Raw genomic sequence first — 16276 nt, forward strand, 5'->3', positions numbered from 1 at the left:
CGCATTGTGTGATTTACTTGGTCTAACCCGACCCCCGGATTTTTTCCCCGTCAACCTATCGACGGAAAAGCGACTCGGTGTATTTTGTTCAATTACCGTGCAAAAGAAATATCGACGGTGCGCCGAGTCACCACACGACAAAAGGCAGTTTGTCGCTAAGAAATGTTCCCTATCCACGGCGCGATAAGAAAAACGGATGCCGAATCGATCGAAGTGTTCAATGATCGGCGAAGGTTCTACCAAAGTAAGTCATTGTTCGCGATAAGTAGATTGAATTGCCCACAATGAACAACTTAAACTACCGTACCGAATGAATAATTGAAAGTAAAGAAATACCCAGGGAAATGAAGCCTCGATATTATCTTCGATTGTATGCTCCTGCATGATTACTGTGTTATTATATTAATGCGTGGGAGCATTAATGAATGGATTATTATGGATTAATCTATGAATTGGTAGAATCGCTGGAGTGCGCTCGGAAAAGCAGGAGCCGAAACCGAGCGGCTCGGCACTCGTTACCTCATACACGTGTAAAATGGATGTCCGCGATCGTAATGGGCCCCGCCATTATAGCGTTCCTATTATGGGGTCAGTCGACCGAGCAAAATCATATTTCGCGGGAAATGGTATGCCGAGCGACAATGGAACTTCCGGCTTTTTTCCGGTTGACATCGGCGGCCGGGGCAACTCCGCTCTCGGGAGCTACGGCCTCGCAACGAGGGCCTCTAATAAATTCCTTTTTTATGTTTCGACGAGAAAAAGCCCGACTTTCATTTGCCCCGGAAGCGGGGATATTACGAGGATCCGAACCGCGCTTTGTGCGTGCCACCTTTTTCCTCTTAGCCCCGGAAACGACTCTTCTCGGCCAAACTCTCTCGCCTCCATTGTCCCTCTCTTTTTATTATAATTATCCACTCTGGCGCGATGTCACGTTTCAATTCACCCTTTCGCGCTCGATCGGGACACGTCGAGTCGAGCGATATCGAAAGTTTTCGAGAGAACGGGCTCGGGAAATGAAATGATCACCGCGGGAGCGGAAACCACCTCCGCCTCCTTACGTGGGTAGGGAAGGATGCGAAGACTCGTGGAAAATTCATTTTTTACTAAACGTACCTCGGAAGAGGTCGCACGGTGTTACTTTGAATAATGCAAGAAGACGCGAACGCCGATCGGGCTCGGTCGAGAAAAAATGGAGCATGCCGAGAGGAATCTCGAGGAATTCCTCATTTCTTTACGGTTGCTTTCGTCTTTTCTTTTGATCCCTGGAAGAGGGATGCACCTTGTAGGATTTCAGCGAACTAGAATCCCCTGGCTTCCGCTCGATACGCCTTTAACGCGTATACCTCGGGGAAGGTGGGTGGACCCTGTATCTAAAAGACAGAAGAAGAAGCCGAGGAAGACGATGAAGAGGTAGGGAGGCTTCAGCGGCTCTTCGGGGCCGTAAAGAGGTATTGTCTTTACCGGTTTCCCTTAAAGTGCCTCGTACCACTTGGCCTTTTATCCTCGAGCTCTTCTCCTCGGGGCTAACCAGGGTAGGATCTCTCTTCTTCCTCTCTGCCGAAGAGGCCCTGTCATCGAAGGACCTTATCTCGATGGACTAACCGAACTATCTCTCCGAGTCTCTCCTGGCAAAGGAACGTCGACTTTTTCTTCCTTTTCCCAAATTTATCCCTTTTTCCAGTCGCCTTCTCTTCCCCTCTTCCGGGAGCTCCGGCATCGACTTTATCGAAATTGGCCTCCTTTGACAGATAACGCGTCATGTTTCTCATCTTTGGTAATTCCAATTGATCGGTCCATTGTCTAAGATTACTTCTCCCGCGTTGCATCTTCGGTAATTCCGATTTCTTCGTGATTTCCATCATGATTGTCGGGGCTTCGATGACCCTTGGTTCCGGCATATCGGAGAGGGAATAAACGGACGGAAGAAGCGACTTACGTACTGTCAACGATGACGAAGTAGTACTGAATTTCCTAGCCGACGATGCGATCGTATCGCTGCATTTACATACGTCTTGAGATGCTGACGCATCCGCAGGATGCACCAGCTCGGGAGATAAATGCTATCAGTGGAGATGAAAAGTTCAGAGAAACGGGCAAAACGCGCGTACCAGGGAGTTAAATTTGTTCCACTCTATATATATTTTTTTTTTTCATGAATTTCAATAAATATATACCTAATCATGTAACCACAGCACATTGGAAACGGAGATTAACGTTTAATCCTGGTTGACTAATACTCAAATAATTTATGTCTTCATCGCTATGATCAAACATTAATTGATCAATAATGCATTTCCGAGTCAATGAAACAATGGGATAGGATCATTTGCGTTAAGGATGTACACAGATAAAAATCATTTGTTGAATCGTATCGTACGATATGCGCGAGAGGATTATCTTTTATTACCGTAGTAGAGATCTGACATGGAAGAGGAAAATCCTTCGTAAATTCACTTGAAACGCGTTACATATCAATGTCGCGAATGCTGTAATCTCACCCTCTGTAAACGTAGAGTAATATTCCAGGCCTGCAATCGATAAGCTTTGGTTATCCTTAATTTTCCTCTAATTGAAATACATCGTTTAGAGCTTTCCTTCGAACTTTGAAGTCACGGCTCGCAGGACGAGGCACGGTGTCGCATTAAGGACGGATCGTAATTAGATGGGAAATATCGAGCAGATCGAATTGGTCGTCGAGCGGGGTTTAATCTCGGCGCGAGTTCCAAGGAGGGGAAAGGAGAAAAATCGACTCGACGTAAAACGATAACCTTTCCTTGCGAGTCATTGTCGTGCCAGTAATCGATCACGGGGGAGAAAGAGAGAATCGTGTCTCGATGCAATCGAACGTCACGATTCACGTGACCTCGTTACCGATGGCCTCACGTATTCCTTCGCCTTCCCTATCTCGGTCTTGGTCGATAAGGGGGCTTCCTGGGAAATCTCACGAGACCCTCCGAGTTTCCGGAATTCTATTCGAATCGCCGCGAATTCGATTCGCGAGGTCGTGATAGGCTGATAACGATCGGCCCGCCGTATAGGAAGAAATGGTGTTGCGTATGGGCTCTGGGATTCTCCGATGACACGTTTTCATAAACGATTGCTCATGTAATATATTTGTCAGGAGTTCTTTCATTTAGTGGTGAAAATTGAAAATTCTCTTAACGACCGAAGACGCGCGAATTAAAATTATTTATACAAGCTAAGTGAAGGAAAATGTTAACGACGTCTCCGAGAATATCTCATTATCGCGGATGGTATTGTGTAATAGAATTTTACGACGCTTCTTACATCGCGAAAGCCAGGAAAACCGAGATCCTTGGTGAATCGAAATTGCATTCCCTTTTTTAATCCTAAGGAGATTTTATTGCCCACCGATGATTAGGATACGCCTTTTCGCGTTCGGTTCAGCTTAACGACGCTTATAACGCGTCGACTAATCTACCTCGGATATTCTGTTTTCCTCCGACTCTCCCGTTAAGTCATTATTCATTTTTACAGGGAGCTTTTATGAGCACCTGCTCCCAACATGGATTAATCGTCCTCCCGCGGCAGTGATTTAAAATTTATTTCATTAGATCCCGCCTCGGCCTAGAAACGGATGGCGCGACTCCTAATTCGCGAGATCATTTCAGGATTTTTCCCGGGATTTTCGTGGGAAAAGTGTCACGGACGACGATACCGCTTCCCCTGGTAGAGGGTCCTGCAAATCTTGGCCAATTCTTACGATTAGTCATGTCCCCTCGTCCTTAGTCATGCCGACGCGCGACGCCGTCGAAGGAATCTCTCTCCAACCCGTCCGTGGGTTTGGTTTCCTATTTTCCATTCGTTTACTTTCCATTTCTTATCTCGTACTTTCCGGCCAGAAACGAGTGGCGGCACCCTTCGTTAGCCGGGGCAAGTAATCGGCAAATGTTTGCAGGATTCCTCGGTGGAAGTTTCCCCGATGACGGTGCCGCCTCCCTTTCCCGGAGTTGCTGAAAATCTCGGCTAATTCCCGACTTCGCGCAATTCCCACGGTCTCCTCGTCGTCCTCCGTCATCACCGAGGCGCGGGGGAGGCGAAACATCCTCGAAGAGGCCCCTCGAACTCGTCTTCGGGTTTCTTCCGGAAACTCCGGCAAGACTTCCAGCTGGATTAACGAGGGAAATCCGGCAAAGTCAGGACGGCAACGCGGACGGACCGGTCTCGCGGGAAGTCAAAGGGAGGACGTCGCGGCACGACGCGACGAGGTCGTTTAACTCCGAAACCGCCGGAAGTGGAAGTTAAAACTTCCTTAAAGCCCCATCCGCACGACAGAGGACATAGGCCCGGAGACCCTCAGGAACCTCGTTTGGGTGCTGGTCAGGTCAACCAAGTCGGGACTCCCTTCGATCCCGAGACCGTCGATTCCTTTCCTCCTCCTGGAAGTGTCCATCGACCACGTGGCCGAAGAAAACGTCACTCTTGGAGTCGAAGAGCGGAAAGGCGGCCGGCAGATGCGACGCGACATCGAGAGGTTGAGGAGAGGTCGAGAAGAGGTCGAGAAGAGGTCGAATCGAGGTCGAGGCCCGAAGACCCGAGGGTCCTCGAAGCTTTCGAGACCTCTCGCAGCTGGCGGCCGAAGAAGAGGACGAGGAGATATCTTCTTCGGGAAGATTTGTAAGATACTCCTCGCGGTGGTTCGGCGCTTTAAGTGTACTTCCTTGTATACCCCGGGGCTCGAGACGTGCATCGGAGCCGCCATTCGCGAACAACGCGTACAGTAGACCGAGCACGGTCTGGCACCGGAGCTGCACTGAAATATTCAACGGACACGGATACCGTGCTCGAGATCATATTTTCCCGCTTTATGTTGCGTCCCGCCACCCGGGGACGATACGACTCGACTTCGCCTTAAGTACCGGCTAAAGTGTCACTCCGGCGAGCCTCACCTGGTGGCAAGAATCGGCCGAAAGCATTTCGATTGATCCTCCGCGACGGGCATCCCGTAACGAGTCGAAAGCTTCGAAAGCTTTCAAGACTCGAAAGCCGGAAAGCTCGAGAATCGATTTCACGAGGTTGAAGAGGGCTCGAAGAGATCCCGTTTTGTTTCCCCGGCCTCCCCTTCCTGGGGAAACGGACCGTCGAATTGGCTCTTCCGGTAGTTCTGGGCATCGATGCCGAGAGGGTATTTAGGGTACCTGGATGTCGTCTCCGAGGCGGAGCGTCTTGCTTATGCAACGGAGGAAGAGACGTGGTTGTACTCGATTTAAATTCCTCTACGGAGATCGCGGTAAGGGTCGCTCCAGGAGAAGACGAAGACTGGGGAAGTAAAATGGAACGCTTTGGACGACACGCGAGATGCTCCCTTTCCGCTCGAGATAAATCAACCGGGACGTGTCTTCGAGGTTAAGGTCGAAAGTAGGATAATCCCAGGTTTCCGGATGGGGTCAGGAGGCGGCGGAGAGAAGTTTACGGGAGTAAGAATCTCTCGGAGGTATCTCGGAGCAAATCTCGAAAACCCTGAGGGGCTCGGAAGGTAACTTACGAGCCTCTCGCTATCTCTCGAATGGCGCTTCGCCGGATCTCCTCGGAGGATCTCCGGATCGAATCTCAAAGAGCCCTCGCTATCCGATTGGGCCAATTGGAACACTCCCGGGGAATTAGCCATTTTTTATCACACCTTTTGGGACCTATTCCGTGCGGTGAGTCGCCTTATCTGTTCGGGAGACGCGGATTTATTTCCGTCGTTCCCCGTTATCCCTCAAAATCGGTCTCTTCGGTGGTAGGGGTGGTTTCTGATAAAAAATTGCAAATCGATCTTCCAGGCGGACGGAGTTGCGATCGATCCCACGCCGATTCCAACTTCCGGAATGCAATTACCGGTGGAGTGGATCCGACCCTATGCACCTCTTGAGTCCTTCACACATGTCGGCCAGAATGTATTCAGCACTCGAATCCCACCCTCTCCGAGTCTGAGTGGTTGGAATTCAAATTTACAAGCGAGCCCTAGCAAGCGACTCTAATGGCGCCAATGGCCACGATGCAGCCAATTCTTCCGCTCTTTGATTCCTCCTCTATGACCATTTCGGCGAGTGAAACTTTCCACCGCGTACCCGGGAGGTCAGTTTATATTTATTTTCCAATGCTCCAGTTGAGCCTTAATTAATCCAGCTGGCTGTGACTAGAAAGAACGCGAGCCAATATCGTAGAAAAATAATAGCAACTGCACCGTACACCTCGGTTCTCTCGTAAGCTAATAAAGCAGCGACCAATTCGTCGGCATCCGGTCTGAAAGGTAAGAGTCACCTTTGACTGGGAAACTCTTGACGTCCCGCGAAAGGTAATAAGAAAGTTTGCAAATAGATCTTTATTGCCGGATTCCACAATCCCTTGGATTTGAATATCAAGCAACATCTGCAATCAGAGTTCCGAAAGTCCGGTCCCCTCTTGAAACTCCTGGAGGAAATGCAGATGCAGCGGGTCATCGGTTAGAGCGCGGGGATCTGCCTGGAGGGGATCGATATCTCTAATTCGGATGACCCAGTGACCAAGGAATGGAATTTCATCTCGCCGGCTTCTGTCTTCGCGGTTTCCGGGGAAGTTATCCCCCTCGGCAAGGACGAAGCGGATCGAAGGGGGTCCCGAGTTCCTGGGATTCCCCGCAGGCTCCCCGGAACCAATCCTGCTCCTTCCGGAATCGAGTATCTCTTTGGAGTTCCGTTTTCCGTCTTTGCCGGTGGGTACCCGTTGACGGCGATAACCTTTGTCACCACCGGCTTGCGGGACGTCCGCAGGAATTTCGGTATTACGAATTCCATTTCAGAGCTTGAAAGAAGCTTCTTGCGGCCGTGCCGGAAGTGGCGCCTCCTCGGTAATATAGGTTCCCACCGGGGCAAAATAGACAAGGGGGAGGAGAGAGGCGAGATGCGAGACCGGGAACTCGACAAAGAATCCCAGGAGGCGGATCCACCACCCAAAGACGTGGTCTCTGAACGCATCCCTCGAAAGTGGACCTCGGGATGACGAGGACGTTAACCAGAGCGGCGATGTAAATTCAGTTTGTCGCAAGTAACGCGATTTTCCGGCGGGCAGGTGAAGTTGTCGGTCCCGGTCCTGAACGCGAGCAGAAATAGATCGAGGAACGACGTTACGCGGGAAATGAAAACCGCATCCACGGTCGTCCAGGTTCCGGGTACTTGCGCGTCCTGACATTCGGTCCCACGTTTCACTGCCACGTCAGCGCACTGATATTAACGCTAATTGTGAGCCTGGCGTATCGTTGACACTACGGTGAACCCTCCTCCACTTTCTACTCAACGAATTGTCAAACTACTTCCGTCCTCGTTCGAAAGCCGGGAGACTAACGAGTCCATTTCTCACCGACTCGCGGACTTGCATTTCCATTCCGAGTGTGCCATTAATTACCTCGGTTTAGTTATACCGGAATCATCAGGTATAACTAGGATCAAATGACGGACAATTATCCCCTCGCATTCGTCGCTCGTAAAGCCCCGAAGAAGGTCTTCAGGAGAGTCGGACGTTTCTCGGGCGGGATTTTCCCGAAGGATTGAAACGCGAATTGCCACCTTTTCGGTGGGAGGCTATCGATTGGGCTTCGATGGGAGTAGTGGTAGTCATTGTCGAAAATAGGTCCGAGTGCGTCGGACCGGGCCGGAAGGTGCGGAAGTGCCTTTGGGAGGGTCCGCCGTTTCCCGGGAGCGACCTCGCGGGAATTATGGCCCCCGCGGAGCCGGGGAAAAGGAGAAATCCGGAGGACCTCGAGGAGGTCACCTCAAAAGCTGGGGAGGTTTTCAATCCTGCCGAGATCAAAAGTCCCGCCGGGTAACCGGGCCAACCGGGGCCGGACTTCTACTTCGCTTCAACTACTTTAGCCTTACTCGCAGGAACCGCTGAATGCTCGCCGAGGGTAATTCGCTCCGCCTCGACGTCGTCCGAGCCCAGCTGCCCTCTAATTACGAGCTCGGTACTCGGACATTCAGGATTCTTCCGCCTTATTCGCGAAGGTTTCCCTTGTTATCCCGGAGCCGAGCTTTTTGATCCCGGAGCCGAGCTACCACACCCAGGACGCTCCCCGACTCCGCGGCTAAGGACCACGAAATTACGCTCCTTGCTTAATAACCGATGCGCGCCCCTTGTAAAAGAAATGGAAAAATGCGAGGTCGTTCAGGGAATGGTCCGCTGGTCGCAAACGATAGGTCGGTGATCGATTCCCCAAAGGGTTTCTCATCTTGCTAGGCCGTTGCCGCTGCTCCGGGAACGAGCTCACTGTAATACTCCCAGATGAGCAGCGGCAACTTACCTACAAATTGCCACTTGATCTCTCGGAATACGTGGGAGAATTATTGGAAGCGGTGCAGCTGGTAAAATATAGGGATTCGTTCCTCGAAACCGAGTACACGGACGGGGAATTTCACGCAGGCTCTGTTAAACAAGATGGAGGGACGAGGTATGTCCGGTGCCTCGTTATGTAAAACTCGGTGCATCGCTCGTTACCCGGATGCGTGTTTTTACGAGAGCGAGTTATGCTCTTAACGACTCGCAGGACGAAGGCTGGGACTCCTCGAGAATTTGTTTTGTTTAAAGGGAAATTCAATTATGCGTGGAGGACTTACCACGTAACGTTGAATTTCCCCAATTTTCCCGGCTCCTTCGGAAGGATTTCTCTTCAGATCGGGGACATCGATTTTGGGATAAATGAAATCAGGAACGGGCGCTCGTTGATCCTGGGATAAATGAAACCATTACCGCGCGTTCATTACCCAAGAGCGCACATGCATTTTCCCCGCAAGGATACGGTGTAATGGCGACACTTCCCGCGCTCGTTTTGCTTCGCTACAAATAACAAGAGCGATTTATGTGGCTGAGGTTATTCCGAAAATTATCGGCGTAATCGCTCGGAGAGACGTAATCGTCGTAACTACGTGACCGATCGTTGCAGCCATTTCGTTGCACTCGACTGCATGTGGTTTACTCTTTGTCGCGACCGTTCGATCATGTATTGGGAGCCGATTAAAATTTTTATTACCAAGGCGATTCGAAAATTCGGGGAGAAAATGTAAAAATGGTCGTTATCAAATGTGCCCCTAGGTCAGTTCACCATCCAAGTGTGCCTTTATCGGCTGAAAGGCGTTGCACTTTTCCTACACTCGAGACGCGTAGTTTCGTGCAATGGAAGGGATAAGAATAAAACCGGTAAACCGAAAATCTCGGGGTCGGGAAAAATGAGCAGTTCTCCGCGGACGCGTTGATAATCCGCCTTCGGCGTTGGCGTTGACAGGAACGACGAGGACGGTAATCAAATTCGGGCGCCATATTGCCCCCTCATCGATGTCCTTCTCCGCGAGCGTCAGGCTCGGAATTTCTTAGCAGCTAGGTACTTGTTGAGCCGCCTAATGGATCCCGAACAACCGCAAAACTTGCCGGAAGCAATTTTTCACTCGGCCAAGTCCGCGAACTCCACCCGATTCCAGATTGCGGGACTTGGGCGAAAGTTTGCCGGCGGTGCCGCTTTGCCGCCATTTCCGTCCCAACTGGAAGCTCCGCCACGGCGTGGAATCTCCCCAAATGAAGCTTTTTTTTTTTCCCTACCTCCAGGGAACTTTTCCGAATCTTTCCCGATCTCGACACCGGCCCATTATTTAGAAGCTCGACGCTCGCTGCGATTTCCACCCCCGAATTTGCGTAAATGATCGCGCTTTAATTCTCCTCCCTTAACGGACTTGGGATATTCTACGGGGAATTAACTAGCCTCCGAGACTAATGAATATCGTAGGGGTAATTAGGACCGAACGGAAGCGACGGAGGTGTCGTAGGTGAAGCTTCGGTCGCCCCCTGGATCCAGGGGAGCCTCATTAATCGGGCCGCGGAGTCGCGCTTTTGCGCGCGGTATCGCTTCTTGCGGGGACACTTTAATTCATTTTCCAGTATGAGGCGACACGAACGTGCCATTAAGTGCGAATCGATTGGCCGCCGGCGAGGAGCGTAAAAATCCCCCGGGATGAGGAAGCCGGCCAAAAAGCGCCCCACGGACGGCGCTAATATCCCCTGGCACGGGGGAGCATGTTGAAAGCATTAGGAAGTTTCTTGCCCTTCCGTTGCTAGCCGTCCGAGAGAAATTAGAGGCGATCATTCTCGACTTAACCGATGCGCACGATTCGAACGGTTTTGCCGCCCCGGATCCGCACTCGTCCCGGCGTTACGGAATCCTCCTCCACCAATAAGGTAGGGATCGTGACGTTCCCCGATGGACCCGAACCGCCCCCGAGTTCGAACAATCGATCGCCTTAAATAAATATATAAAAATTATTATCACTTAAACGATATCCCAAATGACCATTTACGATAACTTTTCAAGGCACTTCATCGAAATACGTATTGATTAATCATTATTACCAGTCAGTGCACTTCACCAGGCTCTGGATTGATCGTTGATCGGAAACGATCCGAGAGTGGTATTGACATTCTTGATCTCCCGGCAATTGCGATCCGAGCAACTTACCTCGGTCAAGGTCGCAAAGCGAATGAGTCGATTCTCCCTTCTCTCGGCAGTCACGTGGGCGTTACGACCGCGCATGCGCAGGGATCGCAGCGATCCCCGCGGAAAAGCCGATCCTTCACGCTTTCCTTCGCGAAAGCGAACTCCGCGACGTAGAGATTACTTTCTATCCGAACAGTATGCAGTGAAATTACCGGAATACGGGTTCGAGAGATCGCGCGCGTTTCCGCCCAGCCGGAGGTCCGTCTTTCCCTCGCGCTCCCTTCTTCGTCCACCTCGGAGAGGAGGAACCAGGAAACGGGACCAGGCGAGGGTATAAGATAAGGATATGAGAAAATTCTCCGATCGCGAATTTGAAGTGCATTTTTGGTCGCGAGATTCCGATTGGTTTTTCATCCTCGGTACGTCGACGCGCCGCGCTTTGTATGACCCCGACGCACTCAGGTCTCCGGCCTTCCTCGAAGGCGGATTTTTGATACGGTTCATGACTTTTTTCTCGACACGTTCAGATGATACGGGGAGAAACTCGAGAACTGACCGGTTAACATACCTAAACCCGCGCTTTTCCTTCCTCGGGTAAGACCTGGTTTTCTTGTAAGCTTGCTTTGCATATGTCGAATGAACGTCCCGAGGTATGTATATCAGGTACTGATAGGGAGTGCCGCGCACTCGAGGTGCGACGTCCTCGGGGGAAGGATCAACGACCTCGTAAATGAAAACCAGCATGACTCATACTCGTTCCCCAGAAGACCTAATTTTTCTTCAACCTTGACTTCCTTCGTTAAGAAGCTAATCAATTGATTACAATTGACAATTCTTCGGAATATTCGAAGGTACTTTATCGTTAACGCATGTTCATGTCTTGGTAAGAAGCATTTTTAGCCGGTTTAATCGCGCCGGTCGGTAGGGGTTCCTTCGATGACGAAAGGCGAGTCTGGCAGGCGCCAGTGATAAGCCTTATCTGAAGCGCCGACATCGCGACGCTCCGCTGGCGTTCGGCCTGATTATATCCTGTAACGGCGACTTCGGAGCTTTTAGTGCGACATTCGCGCGAAATTACCCGCCGGGGAGCCTGCGACTTGGTTTACGAGTGTACGCCACGCCGAAGTGGTTGTACGATAATTTGTGTTATCTACCCTAATACCGGCGCGTTTATGCTAACCAATATTTCACGCGGCTCGGCCGCGGCCGCGGTGAGACGCCCGACGCGGCGTGCACCTTGGCCCATGCATCGCACCGAGGTAAATGGCTCGCATCGGGAGCGACATACACCGAAAATCCCAAAAGGTCCTGAACCGCAAAAATAAAATTTGTATTTCAGGACTTTTTCCCGCCAGACTACGTACTGGGGTAATTTAAGCGTTTGTCAAAAGGACGAGGGCGTAATTAATTTCTACGTCGAAAATCGACATTCGTCCCAATCACTGGCATCGAGTACTGACGTATGACAATGAAGCTGTTCGAAGAAAGTCAAGGGAGGGAATTATTTGTCGAAACCTTCGATTTTATAATTCAGCGTGGAGTGTCGATTAATAAACGTTTTTACAATTAACGAGTCGAGTTTGACGTAACCTTATTTCCATGCAAGGCGATTCTTTCCGGGGTAATGACGGGAATTAGATTTATCATTCGATTACAGGTAACGAGGGTGCGTGATTGCCATGCCGCGACTCGTAAGATTAGCATTGGGTGATTATCACTAGGTGCAACTCGAGTACTCGTTACCGTTTAATACAATGGGACACAAGGCGGCGTAACAAAAAGGGTGGAAATATATTCCCGGCCAGTCCGCTCCGCGGGAAGGGTTTATGATTATGCTTTTTATCTCGAATTTCACCGTAGATTAGAATGCTTACAATAGCGATCTGTTCACCATGAATCGTAATTCACTGTGGCCCACTTTCCCCTAGGCCGTTTTTTTGGTAATGGCCTCGCGTATTTCAGGCGGAATTGCCGGCATTGTCGCACCGAGAGCGCGCTCGTAAGATAATTGGATTTTTCATTAATAAAAAAGCATATCGGCTGACACGGCGCGTGTAAGGCTCCGAGTCACTCGTACGATCGGTTTTACGGGACAAATCCGATAGCGCACTTGCAGATATGCAGCTGCAAAATCATCGGCTCGCGAGCGTGATTACGTACCGGGAAAAACTAAGTACTCCACCTAACGTTGCCGTCTCTCGGGCCCAGACAAGCAATTATTTCCAGAGAGAGAATTCCCGACAATTAAACGAACTCCCGGTGACGGATGTACCGATAGTCGGTGTTAATTATCGAGCGAGTTTTCCAGCTTGGGGAAGACTCCCGGATGAAGTGAAACCGGATGGAGTCGTGAAAGTAGTCCTTTTAGTAAGGAGTACCTCACTAAGAGGAGTCTGCTTTCATAGTTACCTTATTTTGTCGTTGATTTCCGCAGAATAATATAAACGGAATAAATGAATGATGGTTTTATGCTGTATCGTGTATATCATTTAAGTTGTTATCGGTTTCTTTCTTTAACGAAACGCGATCCGGGAACCGCGTCAGCCAATCGATCTTGGAACGCGAGGTAACGGCGCTAATTGAATGGGCAGTACTTTCGTTAATCCCGATTTCGAGGGCAAAACGAGCAGTTTAAAGAACGATTGCATTCTCTTTCAGAGACGCCAATCACTGGACCAAACACCCCGCGGGGTGTTTGCTCGTTCCGCGGAGTCCGAATAACGACGTCGCTACTTCTGCCCGTTGAATTAATGACCGGCAATCGGCCCTCCGTCAATTATTCGGGATTTTAATTAGTCCGACTATTTGCCGGAACATGCTCAATCCGCGGGATGGACGAGATGCAAACTCCGCTTCGAGCTGCTCGAGTTCCCGGGTTAATCCCCAAAATCACGCGGCTTTGACACCTGGTAATCGCATCCACGCCCATCTGCCTTAAATCCGCGAGTCTCATTGGGAATTTTCCCAAACAAGGAAATCCCTCGCGGCATATTACCTCGGCGTGTCAAAAAGTTCCTCAAGAATTGATTCTCTCGTTGCCCAACGTTTTGGATAAGCACGCCGAATTTTTTAGGGACTTTTCGAGCGTTTGTCAATTTTCAAAGGGTGGGTGGCGAAATGCGAAATGGGGGGCGCGAGGGTACCGAGGGGTCTTGGGGAAGAATCGAAAGAATCGTCGTTGGAACTTTGGAAAAAGAAGTTAAATGTCGGACATTGCCGCGCCAGTGGGGCAAGAAATGGGTTTACAGCCGACGAAGGAGGAGTCTTTAATGTTTACCGGCCGGAACCCGAGGTTGCCGGGTGCACGAAGGGAATTTACGCTCTCTAACTCGAAAGTATTTAAGCGAGGCCGATTTTGCCGAGTACGCGTCAATTACTTTTACTTCCTAAAATCGGTCGCGACGTGGCGAATCCCCGCCCGTCGCAATGTACCTGACGCACGGGGAATACGCACTAAACAATTTTTTTTTATCATTTTTAATAATTCCGCGCTAATGTAGAACACGTACATTTGTACAGAGCACGTACATTTCTACCGCGTAACATTTCTTTCCTTACGAGGGTGCTAAAAAGGTCGTTCTGGGGCTGCCGGTAAAAAGCGTCGGACGAGGGAAAGAAGGGGGAGAAAAAAATCGTAAGACCTCCATCAACGTTTCTTTACATTAACACGTTACACTTGGACGCGGTCCGTGCACTTTCCACGACCGGCGCGTTTTTCCCACTTTCCTCCATTCGAGTAGGAAAAGTGTCAGCCGTGGATACATCGAGGGAAACGGAGGAGGTCGCCTCGAGGGTGGGCCAAAATGGCGGAATCGTCGACCTACAATCCCACATGTCGAGTTAACGGTCGGAGACGGCTCGAGCCGGGCGCCCTGGACCGTTTAGACGGCACTTTGATCTGGGGGCCGAAGGCAACGTCGCGACGTCCTGCGTCGTCAAAGGAGCCGCGTCGCCCTTCGGCCATTGTCGGTACCATTGTACGCAAACTATATTACAACAGGAAGTGGTCGCGTCCTCCCTTCCGGTTGGCCGTAACTCACTGTCACGCGACCGGTACACAATACATTCTGTGTTACACCCCTTACATCCCCCACACCCCCGAGACCGTTTCCAGCCCAAACGCCCTGACGCTGCCCTGGACAATAATGGGGCCCCAAATCCAATGTCTTCCCCTTTGGCCCCCCCGCGAAGGATCCTGCCACTTCCGTCCGGGTTGTTCTTTATCTACTCCCCGTTTCCCTGGAATGGTTATGTTGAAATCGGGCGAATTACACTTTTGCGCATGCGGATGATAAGAGGCGTCGAGGTAATCGATCTCTATCGACCACTGCGATTTTAGGGGTAGAGCCTCTTTCCCAACATTCATTTCTTACGTTTTTTACCTTCCTGGTTTATACTCCCAGGATGCAAACGACGACAAAAAAAAATTGATAGATCCTCTTCCGCGTCATAGAAGGGGCAGTCGACCCCGCGTTTATTTATTATATATCAAAGTCAGCCCAAGGGAAGGACCCGAAGAGCAAGGCGACTTAGTTTCTGCCCGACCAGACGCGGGATCGGCTCAGAATCTTTATTATGAAAACTCAAAGGCGGGCTCGCAGAATATGGCGACAAGTACAAAGTGTCGCTGGAGGCGGTAGAAATGTCGCCTGCCTTGCTCACCCGGGAGACGTCTTTATATGAGACGCTCAAAGCCGCTGAGTCTCGGGCACCGTCTCCGGGAAATATGTAAATACGCAATAAAGTCCCTCGGCTTCGTTTAACCCCTAAGACGAGGCCGGGGATTTTACGCCGCTGAAAATGCCGTTCAAGATCCTGCGCTAGTCCTTTGGATTTGCATAGGAGGAAATTTGGGCCCGCCTAACGCGCCCACGAGGGGGTCTCCAAATCCGGAAGTTTACGAACCTCGAACCGTCCAGGTGGCACATCTACCGAGGGCACTTAACAATTTTCTATTTCCGACCCCCAAGTCGAGGGTGAAAGGTAAAAGCTTCGCGATTGAAGAGGTACCGCAACGATATGTGTTGCGCTGTGTTGCTCGGAAATTGGTCCTGTAAATCGGGTGCGGACTCCCACTGGAGGTTAATAAAATTTCCGTAATTTCTGGGAAATATCGGTAAGGGTGGTACGCGTTTGACAAACTGTTCGATGCCGGGACGATGTTTCCGGAGAAGGGTCGATCGAGACCAGAGTAAAGTCCACTTAACCGGCCTTAAATAATGAAGCAACTATCCACCTGGCCGCACTTAATAGCGTGCAACTCCTAGGGGTTAATTCATCCTCGTCGCTTGCGGGTAAAGCTTTAATCGCCACACCGAATTTCATGTAAATTAACCTCGAGGAATAGCGGGTGTGGCCAAACAGAAATATTCTCAAAGGCGAAAGTTTGCCTCGAAACACCGTAACCGGGGCGCTGGAATACCACTATTGGGTTTTAATTGTCCAACCATCTGAAAGCAATAATTACCCGGTAGAGAAGTTCCTAATGGAACGATTAGACAATCAAGCTGGAAAATCATTTTAACCAGTTTTCTCTCGTCATTTTCGTCAATCCACTACGGTGCCTTTCCTTGCAATACGGTACGCACTTGCACGTGAAGGTACCTCGATTCAGATTGCACCGAACCATGTGTCTGAAACTGCACCGATAGAGATTTTCCTTTCGTGTCTCAAAGAGCGTCACTCTATGAACGGATCACTGAGATGTATCTCTAGCCCTCCGGATGCAAGAAACTTAACCATGGATCCGCGCAACACGGCGTTCCGGATTTCCGAGTTCATTACCCATGGCACCGGTACGCTTGTCGCGCAGTACAC

General features: G+C 50.4%; 1 protein-coding gene across 1 annotated transcript in view; it reads left to right on the plus strand.

Annotated features, from left to right (window-relative positions):
* LOC105702433 (nephrin) overlaps nt 1-16276 on the plus strand; it is a 187413-nt gene that overhangs the window by 57112 nt on the left and 114025 nt on the right. The window lies entirely within an intron of this gene.

This window comes from Orussus abietinus, unplaced genomic scaffold (genome assembly GCF_000612105.2).
Source record: "Orussus abietinus isolate OABI.00-Male unplaced genomic scaffold, Oabi_2.0 scaffold17, whole genome shotgun sequence".
In the NCBI taxonomy this organism is placed as follows: Eukaryota; Metazoa; Arthropoda; class Insecta; order Hymenoptera; family Orussidae; genus Orussus; species Orussus abietinus.